The following is a 9547-nucleotide window of genomic DNA, read 5'->3' on the forward strand; positions in this document are numbered from 1 at the left end:
ACACGCACAGGCACGCACTCACGCACACAGTCATCGTAGATAATTCCTCTCATACTGTCAGATGACAGTAACACAAAGAAATCTTGCTCATCTAATTAAAATTACAAAAAGTGAAAACAATGTCAAAAGTGAATTACAATCTGGAGAATACAAACAAGATATAGATATAGGCATAGACATAGTCATAGACATAGATGAATCTACTCACATAGATCAAATGGAGCATAGTTATAATCGAATGAAAGTAGAAAATAAATTTTTTCCTGGAATATCAGAAGCTGACAGATTTTTCTCAGTAAAGCAGTTTTCAAGCTTTTTTTTTTTTTTTTCAATTTCAATTTACCTCTGAGGGAAAAAAAAAAGTTTGATTTGATCCTTGATGATGATTCATAACTCATTTCAAATCACAAAACGCACATATATGGAAACACACTGCTAAGATCCGGAAACACCTTTTTTTTTGCTCTAACCTGAGAAACTATAACATCAAATTACCGAGGTATTCACATTTCATGACTCTCTGTTTTCCGTCCATCGTTTTTCACCTCGTACCTCGTGCTATTTTGAATGTTTTAACCCCGCATTTTGAATACAAGACGGAAAACTTGCCCACATGCCAAAAAGATCACAACCTGGAACTTCTTAAAAGCCATATGCCACTGTGAAGTGCTTTTTTTTTTTTTTTCGAGGGTGTGAGGGGGGTATGAACATTGACATTCCAAATACAAGAGATATGTAAGCATGCCTCAGGAGTTCAAATCCCCCACAGTGAACCTTTGTTGCGCGGTTACTTCCTTCTGCCTGCCGTCGATAGCTGACAGCCTCTGGCCACAACCTCAGTGTCTGTCCATTCCACCCTCTTAAAATAACCCCGGCTCTGTTTACTCATGCATGCTTGAGTATTTACTCAGCCGGTTAAGAGTTTAAAATGCAGAAAATAAACTAGATGGTATTAACTTACCATGTGACTCCTGCCCTCTTCACTTTCACACAGATAAGCAATATGTAAACACTTTAGATCATTTTGCTCTTGTTATGGCACCGTCATGATAGCTCACAGCCACAGATGAAAGCTGGATCTGGTTTAGAAGAGTTTCCTTGTTTTGTTTTTTCACTGCGGCGTACCGCATGGTTGAAATGGTCGAGTTAATCAAATCAGCATTTCATGTAAACCTGAGCAGAAAAAACCCACTGTACTCCCATCCCATGCATGAGATTTAACATGTTAAAGAGTAATTGTTTGAGGCGAGGGGGTTCCGGGATTAAATTAGTGGCGGAATGTATTTCTTTACCGTAAAGCACTATGATGTAATCTGCTAAATAGTATTTAAATGAAGGTGGGGAGCTGTTAAACAGTTATGAGAGGGAAAAAAAGCGGGAACTGCATATTGTAAATGGGTGATATATAATGGTGATACCATAGCTTCCAGCTATTGGCTATAACAACACGGAGAAAATGGGAGTTATTCTCTTTGTAAAGTGGGATTTTCCACGATGATTCAGAGATAGATAGATAGATAGATAGATAGATAGATAGATAGATAGATAGATAGATAGATAGATAGATAGATAGATAGATAGATAGATAGATAGATATACAGAGAGAGAGAGAGAGAGAGAGAAACTCCACAATAAAACATGTCGCTTTTACACTTCCCTCTAATTTGTTCACATAACAGGGCTTTAGATATTACAACAGTCAGGTTTTTGGTTTCCGTCTTTGGCTTTACGTAACTGCAGCTCCCAAATATCCCTGGAAAAGCACAACTGGGAAAGAGGAGATGACGACAAAGGATAAAGCCATGGAACAAAAAAATGAGATTAAAACCAACACGTGAGGGCAGAGGAGAAGAGGAGTGCAGCCATAGTTCCCTTTCGAAACACACACACATGCACGCACACGCACACGCACACGCACACGCACACGCACACGCACTCGCACGCACACACACACACACACACACACACACACACACACACACACACACACACACACACACACACACACACACACACACACACACACACACACACACACACACTGTGTCGCTCCTTCTCTCTGTCTCTTACATCAACCTGCCTGTCAACCCTGCCGACCTGCACTATCCATCAGTCGCTGCGACTGCTCCTCCAACAGATAGAGGGAAAGATAAGAATGTGAGGTGAAAAGAGAAAGAAGAGAGTTAGAATCTGAGTTAAATGGAGGACGTCCACTATACATAGCAGGGTTGCTACATATGGCCCGTGGCCGAAATCAGGCCTGCCAGGAGGTTCAGCCTGGTCCCAGTAGCCAAGTCTAGTACCAGATGCCATACCACAGCTTTTTCAGACATGATAAAGCACAAAATCAAGTCAACAAACTGGATAAAATAGGAACCATAAATAATGAGAAGCTTTAAAATTACAGTCATTTGTAAATTATAATGCTCCTATTTTCCAACCCAACTCAAATCATATTTGATTGTATGCTGCACCTTTCATTAAAATGAGCGTAGTACCTCTGATGTACAGTCTACTGCCTCCGTGTTAAGCAATCAGCAGACTGGATAAGGGGGCAGAAAACTGTAGCTTTGTCTTGAGATCCCAGCAGTGGCTCCCACTGCTCTACATGTACTACTGTCTCTCATCACGTTGGGGGCCACCACTCATTTTTCTTCCCCTTTTGCTCAAGCATTTATCTCTTTCCTTTAGGGAACTGATGATAGAAGAAAAAAAAAAAAAAAAAGAAGAAGAAGAAGCTAAATACTCCAATTAAACTAAGCCGCAATGTTGCTGCACGAATCCTCAGTGATGTCTTCTTTAAAACAAAAATAATTTCAGCGTAATGACCGGCGGAAATGATGATAAATTGCCCTCACGTTTCCCTTTGGTGACAGTTGAAATTGCAGCTGACGGAAAGTGCAGCTTTGCATTTTACAATTCATCCTTCTCGCCCGCCTGTCCATCACCTGCTCTGCTCCTCTCTTCACCGCTCAGTCACTCTCCAAACCAAATTATTCATGGAGCCCAGAAAATTACTCAGTCGAGGCAGTTAAGCATGCTCATACATCAGACATTTTAAAAATAGTCGCTACCCTTTTCACCGTTTTACCTCTCTGTCTCCACTTCTTCTCCTTCAATGCTTTAGTCTGGTGTCCATAATTTCTCTTGTCTACAGCGTCTACAGTGTTTATTTCACCAGCACCTCCTTTCTTCTCCTTGCCGTTCCATCTTATCAGTATCCCCTCTTCTCCCCTCTTGGTTTCTTATCACACTCTGCCCTCTCCTCTGGCGGCAAGACGGAGAGAAGGAGGAGGGGGGTGGAAAAAAACAGGCCAGGGTGGAAGAGGAGATAGTGGGAAGAAGAGTGACAGCAGCTTACAGGGAAGTGGGTGGGGGCTTTTTTTTTTTTCCCAGTCTGTTTTTGGATCTCGTTCCCCAGTTCTCACTCTGTCCCACACACACACACACACACACACACACACACACACACACACACACACACACACACACACACACACACACACACACACACACACACACACACTTGCACACATCACACATGCTCTCCCCCATCGACTTGGGTTTCTCTCAGGGCTCTCCGCTTCACTAATACACAAGCTGAGATTTGGCCTCATTGCCCCGCAACACGTCCGTTCACTCATTCACACACGAGCGTGATTTAATACCTCGAAGGCACAACGTCCAGAACACATCTGCAAAAAATAGCCAGAACATTTGCAGGCAAAGCAGACATGTTTCACACACGGGAGGATGATTTGCAACACCAGCTCCCCACGCTCATGCAAATGTGCTGCTTTGTCCTGCCTGTGACCGTGAATCAGCATTTTCTCTGAATTATAGGGCCGCATTATGGATTCTCTCCGCTGCCCACGTACTCTCTAGACATTGTTCAAAGAAATATGCACACAAGCACACACACACACGCACACAGCTGGCACTTGTTGACTACCCGACTTCATTGAAACCTTTAAATATCCTCAAAAAAACAAGTGCTTACCATGAATTTGTTCCTGTTCCTCAGACTGCTTTTACACCACCACGAAGCTTAACTGTGACAAGGAAAACACACGTTCCTCCTACGTTCACCGGCATTTCTATAAATTTCAAATATTAGAAAAAAAAAAACTTTTTTCCACAGCAGAATCAGCACATCTGTAGTTTTCTGTCTTCTCACCATCTATGGTCAGTGAAATATCATGGATTACATGTTCTCGTTGGGCTTCAGAGGACTGAGAATCCATACTCTCAAACCATGACTATTCGCTTTGGTTCCGTGTATGGAGGGATATGATTGTGTAGACTTTGGTTTTGCTCACTGATCCTGTATCACAGGGGTGTCAGACTCAGATCCTCGTGGGCCGCAGCCCTGCACGTTTTCAATGTCTCCCTCCCCTGAATGTCCTGATGGTTCATCACCACATTCAGCACAAAGCCAGATAACGAGCTGCTCATTGCAATCAGCTGTGTTGAAGCTGGGAGACATGCAAAACGTGCAGGGCTGCGGCCCTCGAGGCCTGGAGTTCGACACGTGTGCTGTATCACATCGCTCAAAAAAAATACTTGTAGAATATTCAGTTTCTTCAGGTGTTTCCAACCTGGGATCAAGCAATAATTTGACCAAAGACAGACTGTAGCAATTTCGGTTGCATTGATGAATTATTTACAAAGTCAGCAGTTGCCATGTTCTCAGCATGACCAATTAAACATTTCCTGCAAGCTTTGACCCATTAAAAATGCATGTGAAAGTGATTTGTCCATCTCATATATGAAGCTGTATTGCCGGAAAATCCTCTAATAATGATGAATCTCACAATCAAGACACAAATGACCTATAGAAATGTGTAGGCGCGTGTGTGCATGCTTATGTGGGGGGTGGGGGCTGGGGGGGGGGGGGGGGTGGGGGGGATGCTGATCCTCTAAAAGCCGCCGGGCCTTAATTAAGCTAACTCCTGCATTGTTGAGCTAACGCTAACAATGCAAGTGATCCCTGCTCATTAGGCAAAACTCCCCACAAATCTCTCCCTCTCTGCTGTAGCAGCTTTTAAAGAGCAAGTACAACAACATGCACATCGTTACACACACGCACACACACACGCACACACGCAGAAGATGGGAACATCATCATCTCCACTAACCAAGCACAAAATTTGGCTTGCATCAAATTAGCCGGGAAGAAACTTAGTGATCTCTATCAGTACGCTATTGGTGACTATGGCTATCTACACACACACACACACACACACACACACACACACACACACACACACACACACACACACACACACACACACACACACACACACACACACACACAGCTTGGTTCTTTAAGGTAGAATCTCAGTCCATGAAAGAATCATGTGAAGATCACTCATCTGTTATGTTTAAAAACAAGCTTCTGCGTGCCAAAGTTAGCAGCATTCCAGGGTGTTTGCTTGAAACAGAATCGCCAACATAAGAAATGTTTGATATGAAACAATCTGAAAATATCTGCAATTGACATGAATAAAAGATGACGTCGAGGTTTGGCCCTCTTCGCCACGGTTGCTTGCCTGTGTAACGCATCCATTGCCGCACTCAAATGTAAAAAAAGCGTACTACATCTCAATGTTCAAACATTCCACCAGGACTACTTAAACACTCCAGCACACAGAAACAACTTAACTGTTCGCAGATGCAAATGAGGAAGCTCCTAAACTTTAATAGACATCTTAAAGAAACATAAACTGACATTAGCTCACATGTGCCTGCCCTGTTCATTGTACCTAAAAACTTCTGTTTTGTACCTCTCACTGCTCCGTCGCGTCTCCTTTCTGTGCGCTATTATCACAGACTTTGACTAGAAATTAGTAAGCTGAACGACCTGACAAAAGCCAGAGGCACGGATGCGTAGAGAACCACATATTTACACACTATGGTGTAAATACACTCTGTGAAGAGCACAATGGAAATTTTACAAAGTCAGTTATCTCTGGAGTGTTAGAAATAATTCTGCTTTTTTTTCCTCTCTCTGTGTGATCGTGTTGGTGCCTCTATGTGCTTTCTCCGCAAGCCAATAGTCATATATTTTATTCACATGCATCGTTTGAAAAGCAGCACTTACACAGCCTAAGGTATGATATCATTTGACATTACTCCTCACTTGACCTTATAAATATAGGCCTGCATCATACTGACCCTGCCAGAATCATGCATTATTCATATCAGAAGCACACGTACTTTGCTTAAATCTGTAGTACATTTTTAAAGCATTAGTGTGGGATGTTCCATCCATAACCACATAAACCAAACTGCAGTGAGACAAACTATAAGAGAAAATAGGAGAAAAAGGGAGACTCAGCCCTCTTCCTTCATTTCCACAACTCCCCCCTTTTCCCAATTTGAAATCCCTTTCAACCATCACCTCTGCTTCCCTCTTACTTATTTCCCTCTCCATTCACAATTCCAGTGTCACTCAAATGTGTAGAGTGTGCTGGCACAGCAGTCTGCATTACACCATTCAAGGCTGGTTGTATTGGCATAAATTTAACTCACACTTTGATGCTTTTATTTTTAAATCAGCAGCTCGATCTGGCTTTCACGGCATCTCTGAATGCCGAACATCCCTAAATCTGTAACAGCAATGAACCCCCCGAAGGCTGCTTTCACATGAGAAGCATCATGCACTTTAAACAACCTAGCACATCAGCTATACAAGCAACCAGCAGGTGGCCTTGGCCAAGTAAACCATTGATGATGTGAGCAGAGCAGCTGAATGTCAAAGCACTCTACACGGGCACAAAAGAGACATCAGTGTCCTTTATGTTCAACTTAATTTCTTCAAAAATATAGAAGCATCTAGACTGATTTGGAACACTTAAAGGAAACAGATTGCTCAATGGATTTCGTTTCAAGTCCAAGTTAATGATAAAATCAGCAGCAATGCTAAAACGTTGCAAATGAATCATAGAAACCCAAGTAACCTTGGTATGCCGATCTAACATATGCTATTTTGGATGCTACTCTCTTGAGAATGGATTTGCCACAAACCACTTAAAAACAAACAGCAGCCTTTTTAACAACAGAGGCTCAATACTGCAGGCACAAAACAAAGACATTAGGAATTGGTTTAGTCGCTCCACTTGGTTATCACACTCTTGATTTAACTAGATTGGCCCATTTACTCCAGTCACTTGTAGACGTGTTGGAAGATTTGAAAAAAAAAAAATACAACATGGCTGGCGGGATAGCAGGATTACTATTGCAACAACACATCGGTAGGGTAAAACTAACCTGTCCCACGATGGTCTAATCCCAGGTTCACGTTCCCTATGAGTGGGTGAACAATCCAACGCTTGGTGAATTCTGCTTCACAATGATAGGAAGAGTCAACATCGAATGGACACACACCCACACGAGTAGTATCATCACCCGGAGCCTGCCCAGAAAACCGTCATATCAGCAAAAGCGGAGCATGGAGTACATGGCTGAACTAAACAGACATCCGAGCATTACAGACTAGCAACAAGGTCAACAGATAACAGACGGATGGGAAGCTGGGGGACATACAAAAAGAATGAAAAACAAAACAAAACCGTGCACCAAAAAGTGAAAAGAAATGGCTAAAAGAAAACTTGGGAATTGGCTTAAATTAGCAGACATGAGGGGATATACCAGATGTGTGACTTTGTGCAAATGTCACCTCATTAGAAAAAGAGAGTAATAACAAAATAGTCCGTAGGAATTTCATTACAGGCCATTCCGAAGCACAAAGTAGACCTCTCACTGTGATACAAAAAAAGAAATGAGTACCAGCAGGGACGCCATGCTCTATATTTCATTTTCCGAAATGATGCCTCCTGCTCTTCCCTCCCCTTTCTTGAAATGAGTGATAACGGCACAGATGTGTTAATCTTCCCAACATACCCAAGTGAAGACTGGAGCGCACTGCTGAGCAGCACGAAATGCCTGCAACTTTCCCCCAAACTTGCAGTATTTTCAGACAGGAGAGAGGGCCACAATCTCAGGGGACCTAAAAATCACAAGGCTAACAATACAAATGTGGAGCTTTACAGCACAGACGGCAGAAGAAGTAGCAGTGGGCTGAGAATCACCCCCACTCCCTCATTCTCACATTGGCGCGATCTCCACCTCTTTCTTCTCTCCCTTCCTCCACCTCCCTCGCTCTCACTCGCTCTCTTTTAACATACTGGGTCAGTCAAACTCCTGCACTGCAGCACAGTTGAATGATGTGTTCGAGAGGTTACCATGATTTCAGGGCAAAGGCAGTTCTCCCACTTGTATTAGATATACGCTCTTAATGCTTATCAGATTTGTTGATTTTTCTTTTTGCAGCTGTGATTATAGAACGTGTCAATCTCCACTGCATTTTTCAGTTTCACAACTGACAAGCTGCAAGATGTCAGAATGGTGCAGTATACTGTAGATAGCCAGTGAAGTGCATGTACTCTGCACAGCAGAAGCACAGCTCTAGCTGAGCTCACTGCACTGATTTCAACACAGCAATTCTCAATACTGCACAGAAACGCCAAGGTTAGTTGAGCCGTCAACATAATCACACAAAACCAGTCAAATACACACCGGCAAGATAATAGTCACATTGCCGACTGCACACCAGCACGCATGCATCCACAAAAAGTAGGACGTGCCTTTTTGTATGCAGCACCTGCAGCATACTGCAACTTCAGCACCGAGGTCAGAGACAGATTGGCTTTTTCAGCAAACTGGAGATAATTCCCTTTTTCCCAAAAGTAGACGGCAACCCGAACACTCACACAAATCACACAAACCTCCTGCACTTCATTCCCTAACTCGCTGCCTCTGCTTTGGACTCCTCCCTTTGGTTAATTGGACAATTACAGCGTCTTTCGGGGACAAAGGAGCAAAGGAAACTTCCTACTTTCTCTAAGTGGCACATCCTTCACAATCCTCTCCTGATGACTCCATGTTCTCTCACCCTTCCCTAAGCCGCCTGTCTGTGCTCTCCCTTCCATCAATAGTGCTCTCAAACTGATCCCTTCCTCCCCATTTTTTTTACTCCTCTCTCCATTCATTCTCTGCCGCCATTCCAAGTCTAGGACCAAACTAATTAAGATCCTCAGATACCCATCAACAAGCAAACACTGTGGATCAGAAGAAAACAAGAAAAAAAGGCGGATAGAAAATCTGAGCCGTCAAATCAACAGATAAGACTAGTAGACGACTGGTTGGGTATTCTTTCTATCTATCTATCTATCTATCTATCTATCTATCTATCTATCTATCTATCTATCTATCTATCTATCTATCTATCTATCTATCTATCTATCTATCTATCTATCTATCTATCTATCTATCTATCTATCTATCTATCTATCTATCTATCTATCTATCTATCTATCTATCTATCTATCTATATATGTGAAAAATTTCCACTCAGGGTTATTGACAGCAAATGGCCACATTGAAAACCTACACGCACTTTTTTTCAACAAGCTTATGGTATCTTCTATCTCCCAAATGAGATCATTTGAAACAGCAATGTCATGGTTGAGGTTTAAATCAACTG

This window comes from Lipophrys pholis, assembly GCF_963383615.2.
Source record: "Lipophrys pholis genome assembly, chromosome: 3".
Taxonomy (NCBI): Eukaryota; Metazoa; Chordata; class Actinopteri; order Blenniiformes; family Blenniidae; genus Lipophrys; species Lipophrys pholis.